General features: G+C 39.1%; 2 long non-coding RNA genes across 3 annotated transcripts; both read left to right on the top strand.

Moving 5' to 3' along the window:
- Positions 1-5006: 5006 nt before the first annotated feature.
- LOC135578202 (uncharacterized) lies at positions 5007-15474 on the top strand. The gene is made up of 3 exons (XR_010469539.1): positions 5007-5415; positions 6500-6559; positions 14898-15474. It is a non-coding gene; the product is annotated as an uncharacterized LOC135578202 (long non-coding RNA).
- LOC135578203 (uncharacterized) lies at positions 8557-14428 on the top strand. Of its 2 annotated transcripts, XR_010469541.1 has the most exons (3): positions 8557-10920; positions 12225-12285; positions 12768-14428. It is a non-coding gene; the product is annotated as an uncharacterized LOC135578203 (long non-coding RNA). The 2 variants fall into 2 exon arrangements; XR_010469540.1 differs by having other exon boundaries at positions 8557-12285.
- Positions 15475-19666: the final 4192 nt, after the last annotated feature.

Raw genomic sequence — 19666 nt, 5'->3', positions numbered from 1 at the left:
CTAGACTGATGTGTGTGCATCTGTACGTTCCGAGGAAGGACTTTTCCCCTGGCTTTTTAGGTTGAGTGTTTGCTGTAGGTCTGCGTATTCTAAGTTGGCTGGTGTCCACATGTAGAAAACATGTAGCCATTTTTTTTTTGAAAGATGGTTTTTAGTTTTAAATATTTATGAGCAACATTTGTAAAATTTTTGCTTGTGGGAAGAAAAATCATTCTTCTACCTGAGCGAGTATGAGCAAAATGGACATGTTTTATTTAGTCAGAGAAATCTGCATGGATCAGTTCCTGGCAAAAATTAGGAAAGGCTGAATAAAACAGTTTATACAGTCTCCTTTGTATGCAATTAGAAGATTTGAAACGAATTAGTGAAAAAAAATTACATAAATACAGTAGGGTGGGTGGGAAGGACATTTTTGTTTATATACGTACCAGAGAATGTCTTTGCTTGTAAAGACATCGCCCCTCCTGTTTTATCTCCTATGTGCAGAGTACTCTTACAGAAAAACGGCTGCTGAGTCACGATTTCAATGAATGACAACCCGTTTCTACTCAGAATTGGTAGACTGTCTCTCCTGTGTATCGGGCGAGCTGTGATACGCCCCTTGCTTGGGAAATGAAAGCATGACACAGCGATACAGCTGACCGCATTGAAAATGCTGTAAGCAGGAGAATGGAAATGTGTTTAGGCAGCCATGTAAAGCAAATTGAAATCTATCCGCATTAAATTATTTACTGGCAATAATGATTCGTTATTAAAGAAAATAATAAAGTAGTGATCATCTCAATGTGCTGAACTAGCAGTTTTGCAGTGTGGTTATCCAGAGGGAATTTTGCCTGAATATATGAGTAGCAATAGATCTGAGAGAGATGTGGTGCTCTCTGTTGGCAATGTTTCCTGAACAAAGAAATATATGTGCATAACTAGAGTGGTTAGCTCCAAACTTAGATAGTCTACACTTTATGATAACAATATATAACCTATATTGAATAGTTGGAAAGGCCAAAATAAATTATGAGCAGCTGTAAACATTGCCTTCCTCTTCATAAATGTAAGAAGGTTTTATTATGGTACCATAAATATGTCCAAACCATTTATTTCTCCTTTCTATATGATGTTTTAAATTCTCTTTTCCTTGAATGTGTAAGTACACATTTGGATTGTGGCAACCAGAAGCCAGTTTACTTTTACAGAAGTATCTAGCTATTACTTTAAAATCCTTTGAGTAGTTAGTTTATATTGCTACTAGAAGCATAATTATTCCATAAACAGCATGGTACTTCACATTTCATTTAGCCACTTGCTTTGTTTTTGCTGTATGTCTATAACCTTTTAAAAGAGACTGAAATTTACCTCTGACCACTGAAGATTTTACTGCCATTTGTCATGTAAACATCTGTATGAGATTTATTGTGCTCCCGTGATAGTCCATAAAAAGGTTTGTCAGTGTGTTCAGCAAGGAAAGAGCGAGTCCATTTATTTGGCTGTTGCTGTGGAAGTGCTTATTACACCATTCTTCTGATGGCCTTCTTTGGACTGAAAAAAGATTATGGTATGAACTTTAAGTCATTGGGATTTTCCGTAGCCTGTGAGTTGCCATAATATTGGGACATCACTATGTGGAAAAGTTACTCATCTGTGCATGATTTTGTGCATTTACTAAAGCTTTTGCAGGACTGGATGTGTTGGATTTAATGCTGCATTATTTCTTATAGAGTATACTTTATTGAAATAATGTCACTGGAATTTGATAAGGGATTTTGTCATACCATACTAAGAAATCTTAAGCTTTCTTTATGGTATGACTTGAAACAGGGAGTTCTATAAATAACTAACATGTATAGAATATGTAATGATGTTTTGTAGTTTAACTCTTGATCAGCAGACATGTGGAACAACCTACGTAACTCACAACCACCACAAATTAAGAAACATAGAACATCTAGATCACAAGCTCTCCTTTTTATTCCACATGTAGTACGCCGGCATGCACAGGTAAGCACATGCAGGCAAACTTACGAACAGGTGATCTTGGCTGCTGTTAATGAACAAGGAGGCTACAGGAAGGAATGGAATCCGCCAGAAATTTAAGATAATTTAAAACATGATCTTGTGAGACATTGTTAAATAGATTCGCTAATTAGTGTCAAAACAGATAATGTATTTAAAAAGAGAAACATGGTTTTACTGGGACTTTGGAGTTAATTGTGGCTAGTGAATGCTATTATTAAACACAACTTGTTCCTTTCTGTTCTTATTGCTAAGTTACTTTTAACATCATGTTAGTTTACAGAACTCCTCAGGGTCATGATCTAATTTGATGTAATTTTCTAGTAAATAGTCTGAAATGGAAGTCTCACAGATAAATAAAATTATTGAGATAATAATACAAATGAAAATTTTGCTACAGGATGAAGGGACTGTAGATTAATTATTATATCAATGTACTAGATATGCCCATCATTTATTATTTTCTCCCCAAACTTTACAAATATTATTTGCTTTAATATTGCTGGGGTTGTGCATAATAAATACCTTTTGATCTCAAATAGAAACTCAGAGACCTTCACTGTTGCCAAAATGGACTTAGAAAACATATGTATTTAGATTTTTTTTTCCTCTTATGGAAGATATATGGGAGAGTATCACAGTAGAAAGAATAACTGACATAGACAAAAATCATACACACATGTAGAAAATAAACCGAAACTAACAGTATTTCTTTGCCACACCTATCCTTCCAGTTTCCCGAAGTGCTGGTGAGACATCTTGTATTCTGTTCTTTGCTTTGCTTCTTGCCATCTGCCTCACATGCAGGACCCTTACTCCTCAGATCAGACTGGCACCTTGTAAAATCTGAATGACACAGAAAAAGTTCTCTGCAGTTCTTGATTTTATGCGAAGTTTTGAAATGAACCTACAGTAAGGCTCTGTAAGCAAAAATAGGCTAGGGGCAGAGGAGGGCTCATTAGGAAGAGTCACAAACAGGCAAGAAAGTCATCAAGAGGCCATTTCGTTACTTTGTTTGCTAAATTACCATAGTCATCTTGTCCCATACCCCTTACCATGGTGTTCCCTAGGCTGGGTCCTGGCCTGCACGCCTGTACTTTTGTTGCCAGTCACTGGCACAAAATGGTCATATGCCTTCTTTCCCAAAACTGCAGGACCATAAGGCTGTCTGTGACTAGCACAGAGCTGCTTGGGCAACTCAGTTTTCCTTTATTCCCAATGTCCCTAAAGATCTGGGACAACCCAAACCAGGCTGTGCCTCTGCACGCCCTCTGTTCCGTGTGAGCTCTGTGCCGTGGGCAATGGTGAGGCCCTGCTGTGGGCTCCCCAGCCCCCTGAAGGCACTGACAGGCTGTGGTCCCCCTGAGCAGCCTCCCCGGGACCCCCACCCACACCCTGCCCAGTTAAGCTCAGGTCTGGGCATCCCATTCCTTCTTGGGCGGTGCTGTAGGTGTAGCTGTGTCCGGCTCTGTCTCTTGCAGTCTGGCTTCGCTGGCTGTTCTGGCCAGAGCTCGGGCTGACGTTGCAGGCAGCCTTGTCTCCAGCCCTGTTTCCTGCTGGACCTTGAACTGACATGACTGGCAGCCTTGTGCCTGGTGCTCTCCTGCAAGGAACACCTTCTGGATGGACCATGGACCTAGTTCAATACCCATGTCTGGGACTGTTGGTGGACTGTGACCTGACCAGCACCCTGGGACTGCCCTGTTGTTGGGGGTGCTGGTGGTCTCTGCAGGCCTGTCCCAGGGTTCCTGTAGGCTCCTGACTCATCCTTCCTTGCGGCATGCATGGGGTTTGAACTGATAAAATATGTGTCTGGGCAGCAGAGGGGCACAATTAATTCTGACAGTGCTGAGAACTGACACAGCTTTCCTTCCATTTCGGATCCTGGCAGTTAGTTTCATCCTTCTTTCAGGGGCATTCAAAGCCTTTCTCCTGCTTTTACATTTACAAGGTACTGTGAAGTGTTTAAAAAGGAAATTGTATCCATCTCTTTTCTTGATACTGCCTAACTTCACTGAACAGGTGCGTAAGAGCACACCCAACTTCTACTAACCTTCTTACTCCTGGAAAGATGGGACAGCTTCATGATACCTAGCTGTATCTTTCTTGATGACTTTCAGTACATACAGCAGAAATAAATGTTTTTCCAAAACGTTGCAGCACTTCAAGACACCTTTTACTACTGTAGGGATTTTGTATTTACATTATATTATGTTGCTTGTAGGGATTTGGCCCCAAATCCTGTAGTTATTAAAAGGAAGGTGTGGAATTCTTGTTGTGTAGAGTCTCTATAAGCTTTTATGGGTAAAAACAAAAAATACTTCTTCTCAGTGATGTGCTTAAAAAAAAATAATAGTTCAAGTCTGAAGCTCCAGCTGCTTCTAAATCATGATGAAGACAGTATTAGATTATGATAACTGGATGCACACCTTAGTTAATAGGTTTCTATGTGAGCGTCTAAACCCTGCATCCAGGGAACAGCTTTTGCATTTCAAAGTATAACTGATCTTCTTTTCTAATCAGTATAAATCTGCAAGATAAAAGTATTGAAGAACAGTAAGGTCTTACATTAGTTTATAGAGTGCAAAATATGCCGGTACATTTATTGTAACATCTTATCTCAATGTTTTGTATTCCATATTATTGAGTGAATTAAACTGGTGTAATTCTGCTTGTATAAGTTAACAGGACTGTGCAAATATGTGTATTTTTAAAGTACATAGAATTGTTGTACTTTACAGAATCGTCTTCTCAGGTTTATGCTTCTGTACACACAAATATGTGCATACACACTACCATATGTAGATAAACATTGCTGTATGAGACCATGTAATTATTTTTTAAAGTATTCCAGTGGTAGAAGTTACAAATATTCTTGTTATTAAGTGCCCATAAAATGTATGCAGTTGCAATAAACAAACTGTGATTCTTCTAAACATTATCAGAACTTGTATGACTAATTCAGCCTTTTATCTATCTTTGGATAATCATGTAGAAGCTAGGCACATAGGAATGCCGAACAGATAATATAATTGGTAGTGTAAATCTGGGTGGGTAGGCAGTTGGATTTCCTTCAGTCAGTTCTTCCTAGCCACTGTCTTTGAAGCTGTTATCCTTCTGAGCCAAGCCTGGTCTCAGGTTCCAAGCACACATTAGTGCCACGATAAGAAACTTGCTGTGGAAAGGTTGTCACTGTTCCCACAGCCAAACCGGCTGTCAAGTTTCCTCATTTGTTCCAGTGCGAAGTCAATGGCTTTCCAGGATAATTTTGAACAGCCCAAGCTACTTTGCATGAAATGCATAAAGAAAGCTCACGTGTCTTTCATCAGCTCAGCTCTGGACATATTATCTTTTACTAAATTTGTGATCACAGACATCTGGTGACTGGTAACTGTTCTTGCAGCTGGGGTGAGTTGAGATACATGGTGTGTTCTGGGGTGCAAATTAAGGGAAGAGGAGAAGATATGCAGGGTGGTGTGGTCTGTTCTGCTTTTGCTGGAGGTTTAACTTTGTTCAGTGGCGCATGGACATCCTGGAGATCAGTGGGGCCAGCAGGTCCTTCACAGGCACACAGGTATTAGGATTAGGACCCAAGTTTGCAGGCTCTCATGCCCAGTGCGTAGTAGAACATTTAAAACTTTTCTTTCTGTTTAGTTACTCAAATATGAATATTACCTTCTTTAAAACTAGTGAAACTGCAAGAGAGTGAAGGCTGATAAAGCTCTTAATTTTCTTCTGATACTTGAACAAATGTAATATTCTTCATTGTGTGTCTCACAGACACTTGTTTCAATGCCCAGCTGTCTTACTTGGGCACAGAGATAGCTACATTTGAATATTTAGCAAAATAATATTGTAAAGTTTATCCTTTTGCAGTTGTAAAGCCTTAAATTACTCTGATGGTATTGTAGTCTTGTAGGTGTAAGATAACAATCGTATAAATGAGATGCAGGTGTAGACTAGCATCAAATACTACCATACAAGAGGAGCAAGGCAGAGTCCAATAGAGGTAGATTCTCTGCTAATATGATATTATTGTCTGTAGCTGCTTAAAGAATTTATTCCAGACTATCTGTGCAATCCTTCCTCTAAGATAAACAGCCACATTATGCCTTTATGTGCACACGCACTTGTGAATGAAATCAATGACAAGAGATGTGCTCCTGTCTGTACAGGAGAACTATTTGACACATACCATTACCTTATTTTCTCCTCCCAACTTAGACAATACTATGATATATGTTCCTAAGCAAACTGATAATTCAAATAAAGCCTCAATTAGAATTTATCCATATTAAAAACAAACAAACAAACAAACAAACAAATCCCCCAAACAAACAAACAGAAACAAAACAAAACAAAAGAGGGAACACTGAGCCCACCCTGGAATCCAAAGAGCAGGTTCTGGTTAATTGGAAGCCTAAGGAGCCGGTCTCCTTTTTGTGGGTGGTGGTAAAATAGTTTCAATAATTAATCTGTTCTAACTCTGTAGATAAAATTCTCCTGTGGGAAAAACCATTCGAAGAAAAAAAAAAAGACTTTGAAGAACAAGGTAAATACTTTATTTTGAAATGTTGTGTCTACACAAGAAATAGTTACTTTGCTAAAGCTTGTTGATTCATTTTGTCATGAAGCAAGTTCTTATGAAAGTTGTCAACATTCGTATAATGTTGTCAGGCATTAACACAGTCATGAATGTTTTGAGTGATCATCTTGTTTTTTTTTTTTTTTTTTAATCTATTAATTCCCAAGAAGCTATTTTTCTGCTTTCTAGCTTTTCTCACAGTTGGTGTAGGTCTTTGACTTTTATTCTTAAATTTAGAAGTAGTAATTTTTAGTTGGGTATTACTAGATTAACTTAAACATACACTGTTAAAAAATATCTAAAGCTGCTGACTTGTTTGTATTTTGCTTCTGGAACAATTCAAAAGTTTTACTGAATGTTGCATTAAAGACGTCATAGAAAACAGATGAAGAAAGTAGCCCTTGAAAGTCAGCTGGTCCATCCTCTGTTTTCAAGGCATATCTAAGGATGCCTAAACCATTCTTAGCAGAGATTTGTCCAGTTGTCCCTTGTTGCAATTTAAGTCCACTACCATCTGTTCTCTCTGCAGTAGCCTTTTACACATCTGAAGACCATTATCATGTCTCCCCACAGTCTTCTCACTTCCATATGATGAAGAGCCTCGTCCTTTCACTGTTGCCCAGACTCAGAGAGCTCTACCTACTTTCCTCTGTACTGTCTCTGATTCCTTTCATTCCTGGAAATGATGCTTCAGACTGAAGAAAGTACTCTATTTGAACAAAGCCTTCCTGTTGATATTTTTCCAGGATGATATTTGCTTTTCTTGCAACCTTGTGGCATTGCTGACGCGTGTTCTGTCTGTGACCCACTGCAACCTCTGATCCCATTTGTGGAGCTGCTGCCTGGTCATCCCCATCTCTGTTTGCTCAGTTGATTATTCCCTAGTGCTGTGCTTTAGATTTGTCCTTAGTGAAATGCACTCTATTTGTTCAATGACAACATGCATCTTGTTTTGGTAATGCATCCTCTGCTTCTTCAGTTCATCCTTCTGAATTCAAATCCTGCTGCCTGTATAGGGATTACAGATTTTCCAAGCATTGCATCCTTCGCAAAGCTGATATGAGTGCTATTGATTCCATTATACAAATAATTAATGAATATACTGAAAAATGCCATATCTGGGGTAAGTATTGTACAATGTAATGCCTATGGAATGTTCTGGTCAGTGCCTCTTCATTACTGAGGCTCACAGGACAGGCATGGTGTGAACAGAGGATTATTCTCCCGACATGCCATGACTTGAGAGAGGTGAAGTTGTGTCAAGTTGTCCAGGCCTGGGGAGTGCTGAGCATCTTTCGCAGTAGTGATGATGAGGGTCCTCCTGAGGTCCAAGGCTGAAAAGACAGTAGCCTGAAGCATCAGTGCCTCTTCCATGCAACCAGGGGAGTTATATTTGCTATACTCCCCTCTTTGTGTTTGTGGGTGTAGCAATCAGTCCTACACGATCGTACTAGGACTTTTAAAAAATATTTTCATAATTGTAAATGTTTTCATGAAAAATTAAATTGAGTAGCCTGGTTTCTCTAAGAAAGCTTGTTCTTAATTAGAAGAAGAAGGAAAGAGTTTGGAATATGAGCAGAAACTACAAGTATTGTTGGAAGGGAACAAACACTCAGGAGCTAGAGCTGTTGTAGTGCTCTGAGTAAGCCATAGTGTGTATGTTTTGCTATTCATGGAAAAACTTGTTAATTTTTACTGTTGAAAGTATATATATAGATATATATATATAACTTTTTAAAAATTATTATTATTATTATTTTTTCCTGATTTAAGTGGCTTGTTTCAGTAAGACATTGTATGTTTGTCAAAAAAATGCTGACAATGATTTTTTTTGTTTGTTTTCATCAGTACTTCTCCATGAAAATGAGCCGCCTAATAGATTTAGGCTTCACGCAAGTTTTTCAAATCTTCAGGAGTTTTAGACTAATGTTTCTATTACAGTTATTTTTTCAGTAACTTCCAATACATACTTTACAAAAACAGTAATTTGACAATATATTTTGCTGTGGAAAGTGTGTTTCTTTCTTACAGCTTCCTATACAATCTTGTCTAAACTCACGATGAAGATGAACTTGCTGTTCTCGCTAACAATGATTGCACTGTTTTCCAAGGCCAGTTACAAGAAAATAAATAGTTTGGGCTGCATTGGCACTTATGCTTTCTGTCATTTAGCTCAGAATATGAAAAAGTAGAGATCCACAAGAAAACATTTTATAATGTTTTGCCTGCACATCAACCTTGAAATTAGCTGCAAAAATAATGCACACTTCTACATAACTCCTTTATTTTAGGTATGGCAAGGCAAGATTCTTGAGACCCAATTTACATTTTTTAAGGGCTCTTTAGGACTAGTTACTTATTTAATGCAACTGAAATTACCAAATACCACACCTGTTATGTATTACATAATTTCTAAAGTATAGCCCTGCATTTCCTTTGAAAGGAGCAAGACATGGAAAAATTACATTAAAGAATGATGTGTCAGCCATGTAATTTTCCCTTAAGATATAAATGATTCAAAGGGGCTGATTCTTGCTGCTGTGTTACTCAGTGAACAACAATACAGCCTGATATAAAGCAATGTTTTGCTTTATGTTGCTTAATATTCTTCTTGACTGAGTGACACTGCATTGTATCAGGATAAAAAGACCAGAATCATATCCATGGTACCTCAAACATTAGAATAATTAATAAGTGATTTTTACCATTGAAAGGTCCAGTTCTGGCACAGCCAAATAAGGTTTGCTCAATACGAGACTAGTCTGAAAGACAGGAAATGTAGTTACCAAATCCATGACATAGGACAACAGCTAAAACTTATTTGATAGAAAAAGGAACTTACAAAATCCAAGACAATAAAATAAGGCAGTGGTCTCTCCATGGTTTATTGAAGTTTGGAAATATGTATCCTAGGAGATGAACTTGCCTCATAATTTTGCAACTCTCATTCAAAGCTGGTATTTTGCATTTCAAGGAGTATTGTTACTCGAAATGAAAAGGTGAAACTTAAATGAACATTTTCAATTTTTTATGTTTTGTGATGTGTGAACAAAAGCTCAAACTTTATATTTGTAATTTTTTTGTTATTATTTTTTCATCTTTTACACCCAAATCCAGATACCGTCTGGACTATGGCACTCCTGAGTTGTCTTGTTTACTTGTTCTTGAGTAACAGATGCTGTTGACTGACTGAGAAGGATCAGTAAGGAGTAACTGAAGAGTTAGGCCTGACTTTGTTAGCCAGCATGAGATGAGCCTATATATGGTGGCTGGCAATGGGGAGAGGGACTGACTTACCCAGGCTGCTGTCACCTGCCTGTCACTTTCCTCCAACTGGAAGTTTTTGTCCCCATCCCTACCCCCAGCTTCCAGCAGAGCTGAATGTCTCGTTACTCATTAACATTATTCTGTCAAAATGATCTGAGTAAGTTTAAATACTTCATAGTGAGGGATTTAAAAAAAAAATTACAAATCCCTGGATCGGTATTGACAGAACTGGGTTAGAGGAGATGCCAGCAGATGGCAAGGTGCAGCCTTTTTGCCCAGGATGGGCGGTGGGGCCTGAATTCCTCAAGGTTACCACTGACGCCCAATCAGCCACAACCAGAGAAGTTCCTCTGACCTGACTTTCTTTAAATCCAGCTTCACTTTCAGTGCATTTTTCAGTTAAGAAATGTGTAATGTGACAACAGCATCAGTGAAATAGCAACATCACAACATCTGAAGGAACAAGTAATCCCACGAAAAGGAGGAATCTTTTAGCTGTAGTTTCCAGATGTTGGGGTGGGGGATGAGTTTGTAACGTCTTTATTGCCTGTCACTAACTTGCCTTTGGAAGTCACAACTGCTGCTAAAGACTTGGTGCCTTTTCACCTTCGCTGAAAGTGTTAGAAACTTGCAGCAGAGTTCTTCACACCTCCCTGTAGCTGCTCCCGAGCCACAGGAGGATCTTTCTCAGGATGTCAGTCTGTGTTACAAAGATAATATCAGTTCAAGGAGTCCTGCCTCCTCCTATGTGCCTCTTCTGCTCGTCTCTCATTCCTACCCCTACACCACAATGTTTCAGCCTCCCCAGGGTTACAGGTAACCTAGATCCTTTCAGCAATCCATCTTCTCACAGGGCCCCACCAATAGCTCTGTGAGTATTGCTGGGGAGGCAGCAAACTGCTGTGGTGAAAGAGAAGCACAGGTTTTTTAAGCTGGTTTTGCTGCTGAAGCCAGTGACAAGTGAAGCAACCACTGACACAATAATTTCTCAAATTATTCTAGGATAAATATGTTAAGATGTTCTATAAATTATTTGGAAGACTGCAGATGACTGGGCACAGGTAGGACATTTTGTTCAACTTTTTTAGGACAAATAGTCTGAAAATATTCACATTTATTATGCTTCTCACTATGATAAAACAAGAGCACACAAATTTTATCTTTGTCTTTAAGAGGCAGAGTGTATGGCAGTATCATGTACTAAATCTAATTATTTTAGCCACTTGCATTTTAAATTTTCTATTTAGAAGCATAAGAACTAAGGCATTGGCTTAATATTACAGCTTTTGTAAAAAAACTGATCTTAAAGCCCAGCTGTTTTGACCCTGATCAAGAATGTGAGGACCATTGTAACATTGTTCATTGATGAAAGTCACGTCATTTTGTTTCAAGAATTTTAAAACCTGTATCATCTGAGCAACAGTGAGTTCTTTTGTATTGTTTCTTCCTGTATTCCTGAAGCTCCCAGTCATTTGAGAACACCAATAACATGAGCAACAATCATAGTTTAACTGGCCAAGCACTGATTTACAATATTCTTTGTAGGCAGATTACTAACAGGCAACAGTCCAAAATTCTTCAATGACCTTAAAAATGTTTCCAAAAACATGTTACTGATTTTAACAGTGACTATGCAATACGTAGTAAACATGAATGCAAAAGGTTAAGAGATCAACAAAGAGTTCTCAGCAGCACAAAATTAGCACAGGAGGCAATGGCAAAAGTCTAAGGTTAAACTGTTCAGTTAAAGCCAGAACGGAAATTGGGGCAAGAAAAAGAAAACATGGTGTCATAAACATGATGAAATCTCTGTGCTAGGAAGATGACTCACAATGCGGTTGTAAAACCTGGGTACAAAAAGTTCTTATAGATTCTAGAAAGTAAGGCAGAGTTGATAATCGTGTCATGTTTTCACCACAGATAAATCTATTTCCCGTTTTGATAAAAAGGTCAGGCAGATCGAATGCAATCAGATAAAGCACATGGTAAGTCACATACTCAAAGTGCTCACTTTAATTAGTTATGAAATGTAATAATGTGTCAATGAGCCCTCTTCAGGTTAGGGAGAGGAGGAGTTTTGAAGTATTTAGGCACGCAGGAAAGAAAAGTGCAGAGTTTTACGTGAAAAGGAAAGCACGTTGTTTTAACTTGCTTACATCTAGAATACACCAACTGATTAAAACAGCTGAGGAAAGTGTCAAGATCATCTTTGTAGTTTCAAATGAGGAAAATACAAATGTGAGAAACGTTCTAAACTTTAAGCACAAACATTCCCGTGGAAATAATTTGTGGTGACTCAACAACTTGTAACATCAGATCTTTAAAAGTGTTTGTTATCTTTCATTATTTTGCATCTGTGTTGCAGGTTCTCCTACAGCAAAGCAACAAGCTGCTACATGTCCCTTTTAACTGTGGGTACATACAGTGTAAGCATTTTGTAATATATTTTGTGAAATCTATGCAATCACCTGAAGTTTTTCCGTAGATTTCATTGTAGGACAGAAATACTACAGAACTAACACATATTCATTCAAGGGGGGTGGGAGATATTGCTTCTTTATCATCAAAAAACATTTATTTGTGGGAGACTTTATGGAGCAAGAGCAACATATCACAAGGTTTATTACTTTGCATATGAGGTTGGGTAACTAGTTAACAAAACTGTATTGCTTGCTGACTGGAGCCATGGCATTTTGTAAAGGAAAGGAACCTCCTGTGAAGTAATACAGAAATATTCTGGTGGTTGTATTTGTAAATGAAATAGTCTATGTTTGTTTCTCAATACAAATATGGCAGTGCAAGATGATCATCAACTAAGAGACACAGTCTAACTACTCCATGATGTCTTTGTTTTTTTAATTCTTCCTGTTTTGTTCATACTAATTTTACCATTTCTTTTTGCTTGCAGCCTCCTCTTTGCTTCTAGAGAAAAAGAAAGAACCTTTCAGATGTGGGCAGTTTACTGTCTGCAATATATAAAACTGCAGTTTCCTTACATTTTGGTGCAATCTCTGTCCTTATTCTGTGTTCAGTGAATAGTTTGTGAAGTAGAAAAACATCCTCTTCTCCTCATTTCTGTTGATTTTGTGTCTTGGGATTTGGACAGGAAAAAGGGCTTCAGTTTAGAGCCAGTCAGAGTTAGCAACTAAGGGTTTCAAGAATGCAGACTAAGCAATTACCACAGAAATGTCCAGAGCAGCTAGTTTGAACGTGGGTCCAAGATTTTCCAAAATTTTGCTTAGAGCAGTGGTTCTGGTTACAGCTAACTCTAATAATCACAGTTAATACTGACCTTCCTCATGAAGGTTTGCAGCATCTGGACAGGAAGAATCCTGATTTCTGCTGAGGACTTTCAGGCAACACAGTAACAGACAAATGCGAATGCTAATACTGCTGTCACTTACAGGGAGTTTATCACTGTAGAACAGATTGACCTGTGTTGTCAGAATTTTCCTTAAAAATGCAACAAAAAGGTAAATTCAGATCTCAAATCTAATTACTTGGTTTCTGGCAGTGGCTCAGACGCAATAAATGTTTTTAAATGCATACATGTGTGAAATAAAGCGTGCCAAAATCCTGTATAATTAAGCCAGTGAGGAGCGGGGAGCATTGCAACCCTTCTGACCTTCTGCTGGTCAGGTACGGATGGGGCTCTGCACGGAGACACAAGAAAAGGATTTTATTTTGCAGTCTGGTGAAGCAGTTGCAGTCTTTCAAAATACAGAAATTTGAATCACTGTAGCCTGCGAAGAGCTCTGCATTTTGTGACACAAGAAAGAGCCAATAAACTGCATCCTCTGTACAAACCAGGCTCTGGAACAACAGTGTTTGCTGGCATGAGAATGCACCTCTTTGGGTAAAAAGTGAGACTTGTGAAACTTTTGCCTCCAATACCACAATATTTACTATTCTTTGGAAGTTATCTTGCTTTTTAAATGTTCAAGTTTTCTTTCTTTAAACATTTTCACCTTCAAGAGTTAGCTTTAAATTTCTTCGAAGTGGCCTGTATCTGCAATGATTTTAAGTGACTTGGAGAAGATCTGATAAAACAACTAGACTGAGGAAGTTGTCTAGTTTGTTTTGGGGGCTATTTGACAAACTCTGTTTTATAAAGTAACTCTTCTCTGCAAGACAGGATGTATTTTTACAGATTAGGTACATTAAGCTGATTTCTACATTACTTTTCCACTGTAGTTTATAACTCTCAAGGAGTAGAAATTAGAGACTGTGTGGAAGATGCTGTTGGACTTTAAATTATCTGTGTCTGAGGAAGGAAGCTGGTTAGAAACTAGTGTTCTAGTTGTTTTTGCATATAGATAGGTAAGGACAGGTAAGACTGGAGGTGTCTGTCACTACTGATGATGTGCATGGTGGCGTGCCACAGTAACAGAAGCTGGGTTTAAAGTTCCTCCCGTTGCCAGTGCTTGGTGGCTCTGGAGGCTGGGCTGTTGTTTTGGAATAGTTGCTTGAACCATTCATTCAACTCTGTCTCTGATAAAGAATATGCTCCATATTTGTGCTACTTTACTGATACATACCTCTGTAAATTAAAGCTTTTTCTTAAAGAAATCCCTATTGACTGTTCACAGATATCTCAAATTTATTAAAAAACTTTTCCTGGTAATTTTAAGGAATTCTTCTTGATCTTGGGGTCCTTCCCAACTGTTGATTTTTTTTGGTGTGTTTAGTTAAAACTATATTCTTACTCTGATCAGTTTCATCATCATCTCATGTATTGGCTTATTCAGTATGAGTGAGTGAAAAACAGAGCATGAAGACACCCAAACAAATTCTGATTTTAATTTGAGTGAATACTTTCTGAATGTTTGGCCTGGTACTATTCAAAATGCAATGCTTCTGAATCAGAAAGGATAAACTCACGAGAGAGAGTGCTGGAAATAATCCATGGACATCATGTTCTTGTTAGACGTGGACTAAAACATTCTGACAGATTTCAAACCTGCTGAAATAATATTCATTAAAAATTCTGACTTCAACTCCAGCATTACTGAGAGCATGTCTTACTTATCTCTTTAAGGGTGACTATGAAAAAAGGAGAAGACAGAAGTATATATGGTGAAAAATGGGAGAAAAGAAGCAGAGAATTGACTGTGTGAAAGAGACACCCTGGAAAAGCAGCAGAGAAAAGGGAAAGAAAAAAAATTCCCATTTTTCTAAGTATGTCTCTTTAGGACTGAGACTTTGCCAAACCTTGGGCTTGGAGGCCTTTCTGTCCTTAATACATTGCACATGATTGTCTGTAGCTACAAAAACATTTTTTGTGGTTTTTAAAAAATTGAATTATCCTTATGTGAAATAAAACAAACTATGAGTTTAAATGACAGAGTAAAAAGAGACCAAATTCATTTTGTAAGCCCTCAGAGAGTTTAAAAATCCCTTAGGTTCACAAAAACTCAAACTCCATAAAGTTTATATATTCCCAGAATAGGATGTACAGTGGAGTTACTTCCATCTACTTTATTTAAGTTTTCATCAGACTTATTCTATTAATATTTAGCTAACTGATTCTTCTCTCAAGAGACATTTGTATTAATGGCAAGATCCAAAACACAACAATGACACTTCCTTGTGCAATCTAGATAGAAGTTAGGTAAAGAGAGAGGTTATAAAACCTATGTAACTTTCAACGCTACAAGACCATATGCAGTTGAGTATGATGATGAATGTTTGTTTCTGCACCTACGCCTTGTTCCAGATAGGCTTATCTGCTTTTTAAGGTCTGCATCTTGACCCATTGGAAGTATGTGAGTCTAAACCCCAGAGAGGATTTATTAGTGTATTCCTTAAAAATTATTTCCTATTGGCTGCCTCTCCGTAAGTCCCCACTCAGCAGGGGTTTCTAGCTTGTTCCTCAGGAACACCATTCCCCGCTCTATATGATGTTTAGGCTCCCAGCTTAGTGTCTTAACAGACTAACCTGGTCCATTTTTCGGATGTTACACTGCCTACTGAGCAATGGGAAGCCGTCTCCAAGTGTTAGTTCCAAATAGAAGTGAAGGCTTGCGACACTCAAACCTGCAATGCCAATGGGTCTCCCAGGTATGTAATAGCCAAAGCAGGGCTGTGTGTGGAGTTAGGTACTGATAGAAGTTGGTGCAGATAGTCAATATCAGGAGACTTTGATAATTAACAGAGATACCATGGGGCTGCTTGAACAGAAGAATGGCTCTACTGGGTCAGAGCAAGGGTTCACCCAGCCCAGCAGGCTGTCTATGATACTTGTCTGACAGGGAAGAATTCTAACAATGAAGATGGTTTTCGAGAGTGAGCCTAATCATTAGCACTTTGGGTAGGCTGATTCCTGCAGTTTCCCCAGATCCAGGGAACTTGACTGTAAAATTTGTGATGTGGGAGACTGTTTTTGTTCTTTTTTTTTCCTGAATTAAAACATATTCCTACCTCCAAAGTACCAGTAATCTTAAGCAGATGTCTAGGGAAGGACATAGGAAGAGGTGATCTCATTGCTGCTTAAGCCCATGCTAACTTTTAGCATTTTGATGTTCCTTGTAAGGAATTCCACCCGTTTCATGAGGACTACACCTTTTATTTCAGTTTAAATTCTTATTTGGAGCTTCATTCAGTATCCCTCACTCTTGAATGGGGGATGCAGCACAAAGCTGGTGCCAGACTACCCTCTCCATTACACTTATGATTTTACATACTTCTGCCCACATCCCTCAGTCATCTGGTTCCCAGACCGTAGAGTCCTGAATTATTTGATCATTTCCTTACGCGGAAGATGTTACAGATCTCTGACAATCTACCCTTGCTCTTTCCCAGTTTTTGTGAAGTTCTGAGACCTATTCCTTTACTCAACTTTGGGACTCACTCTAGATTGTAGATGGAGACTTCCTCCAGTCAGGAGTCTCCCTTAGAGTTAGGTACCTTCACTATTAGTTTAAAAGATGGTGTGTAGTGACTCGTTTTTCTTAGGATACATTTATACACATGCATGTGTGTAAGCATGTGTGAGTACCTGAGATTCGTTTTACCTACTCTTCTACCATGGATGACACAAAGCTATTTATGTATTATTGTACCTGGAATAGATTTTGGAACTCAGGTCTCCTGGCTGCCTGGCCAGTATGTGGCCCATCTACTGGAAAGCCACACAGGCTCTTTCTCACACTCATATCATAGGATCATCGCTTGTGCCATGTGCAGTGTGACTGCTTCAAGGACACCATTACTGCAGTGTGGCCTCACCTCCCGCTTGATGGCAGAGGTGGGTTTGCACTCACTTGGGATCTGAGGGCAGTTTTTCCTTGTCTTCTCTAATTGCTAAGATACTCTGTGACAGAGCTTTTCCTCTAAGTGAAATAGCAGCTGCTGTTCCTCCAATGCTTGCTCCTGTCGGTGTAGAGAGCATGTTCATGTGCTACACAGCACTGGGAAGCATGAACAGTGAGTGGCACTGTAGATATCATAGGACATAGGTCACAGAGCAGTTGCTGGTGACTTTGTGTCACATGCAGACAGCAGACAGTGTACTGAAGAACTTGGCCGACAAAGACGTAGGTGCATACAGGATTGGACAGCAGAAAAGCAGAATCACACAGACATAGAACAGTTTGGGTTGGAAGGGACCTTCAAAGGTCATCTAGTCCAACTGCCTCCTGCAATGAGCAGGGACATCTTCACCTAGATCAGGTTGTTCAGAGCCCCATCCAGCCTGGCCTTGAATGTTTCCAGGGATGGGGCATCTACCATCCCTCTGGGTAACCTGTTACAGTGTTTCACCACCCTCACTGTAAAAAATTTCTTCACTGTATCTAGTCTGATTCTACTCTCATGTAGTTTAAAACCATTACCCCTTGTCATCGCAACAGGATGTACTAAAATGTCTGTCCCCATCTTTCTTGTACTTTAAGTACTAAAAGGCCACAATTAAGGTTTCCCTAGAACCTTCTATTCTCCAGATTGAACAACCGCAATGCTCTCAGCCTGTCCTCATAGCAGAGCTGTTCCAGCCCTCTGATCATCATGGTGGCCTCCTCTGGACCATCTCCAACAGGTCCATGTCTTTTCTGTACTGAGGGCTCCAGAGCTGGATGCAGGACTTCAGGTGGGGTCTCACCAGAGCAGAGTAGAAGGGCAGAATCAACTTCCCATACCTGCTGGCTACACTTCTTTTGATGCAGCTCAGTATAAGGCTGGCTTTCTGGACTGTGAGCACATATTACCAGCTCATGTCCAGTTTTGATACCCCCAGTATTCCCAAGTCCTTCTCCACAGGGCTGCTCTCAATCCCTTCATCCCCCAGCCTGTATTGATACTGGGGGTTGCTCCAACCAAGATGCAGGACCTTGCACTTGGCCTTGTTGAACCTCATGAGGTTTGCATGGGCCCAGTTCCTGAGCTTGTCCAGGTCCCGATGGATGACATCCCATCCCTCAGATGTGTCAGCTGCACCACTCAGTTTGGTGTTGTCTACAAACTTGCTGAGGGTGCACTTGGTCCCACTAAGATATTAAACAGTACTGATCCCAATATGGACTCCTGAGGGACACCACTCATCACTAATTTTGTTTCAAGACTTCGAGTTCGGGCTTAGGTGTTTAATAACCACTTACATTTAAATTAGATGCCTAAGATATAATGAAAAAATATTTTTTAGTCTCCTTATACATCAGTATTTCATTCTTCCAAAAGCAGGTTCCCACCTGAAGTGGGTATACGAACACGGGCAAACTAGGTATGCTCAGATACTATTTTATTAGGTACTGAAAAAGCGCACAAGGTTAACTGGGTCTGCATTAGGCGTTACGATATTGCACAGAATGTTGTTGATGCAACTATTGCATCATCTTAGTTGCCAACATCATACAACAATATTAACCTAGATAAGAGTTCAATAATGTCCCAGGTGCCTGATGTGGACTTACTAGGAGACAGCAATTACACTAAGGAACTATATGGGTTCACAAAGATGGTATTACTGTTATCCCTGCTTAACATATGGACTTGGGGCCCAGAGAGATTTTGGCTTATCTCAGCCAAGGTCACTTGGAAAGTCTTTGACAGAACCCAGAAGTGACATTGGTTGTCTAGCATCCCAGTATCATAACTGGCCACCAGAACTTTTCTTTTAATCTATCTATCTATCTATCTATCTATCTATCTATCTATCTATCTATTTATTAAATTTATTTTCATTATTCACAGCATTTGGAAAAGCTGCGATCCCTGTTCTTACGCTTCCTACTCTCCTGAAAAAAAAACAACAAATCCCTTGTAGGGCACACAGAGGAATGTATTGATAGTTCATGGAGCTGGTGAGAATAATCTTTCTTGCAGTGACTTTTCTTTCCTTCTAAGCATCTCCAAATTTTATTGCTTTCCACAGAGTAATTTTACAAAATAATGGGTGACTCATTGTTTTGCTGTGAACAGAAAGGGCTGTCTGGTTTTCATTTGGAGAGGAAGTAAGTCAGCTTTCACATCCTTACTTATGGCCAGCTGGTTTAAAATCTAGGCTATTAAAATTGGAAATTAACTGGAATAGAGATGTTCAATTTAGAAGTGTATTAATAGAACACTAAGGCTGGGGTTTATACCTACAACTAACAGAAGATTCAGCTATGTGTTTGTTGTGAAATTTCTACTCATTGTTATCTAGTGAGGTAAAAAAGTTTCTGGACAAGTATCTGTAATGCAACTATGAGCTTAGTAGGGTAGAATAGTGTACTGTCCTGAAGTGATATTAGTGAAACGATGTGTCAAGTTTTCTTGGTTTGGGGCTTTGCTCACCTGTTGTGGGTAAAAGCAAGGAAGGGATGGAGAGAG

The sequence above is a fragment of the Columba livia genome, chromosome 1 (genome assembly GCF_036013475.1).
Source record: "Columba livia isolate bColLiv1 breed racing homer chromosome 1, bColLiv1.pat.W.v2, whole genome shotgun sequence".
NCBI classification, from domain to species: domain Eukaryota; kingdom Metazoa; phylum Chordata; class Aves; order Columbiformes; family Columbidae; genus Columba; species Columba livia.
This window is presented reverse-complemented; position numbering and strand designations above follow the sequence as displayed.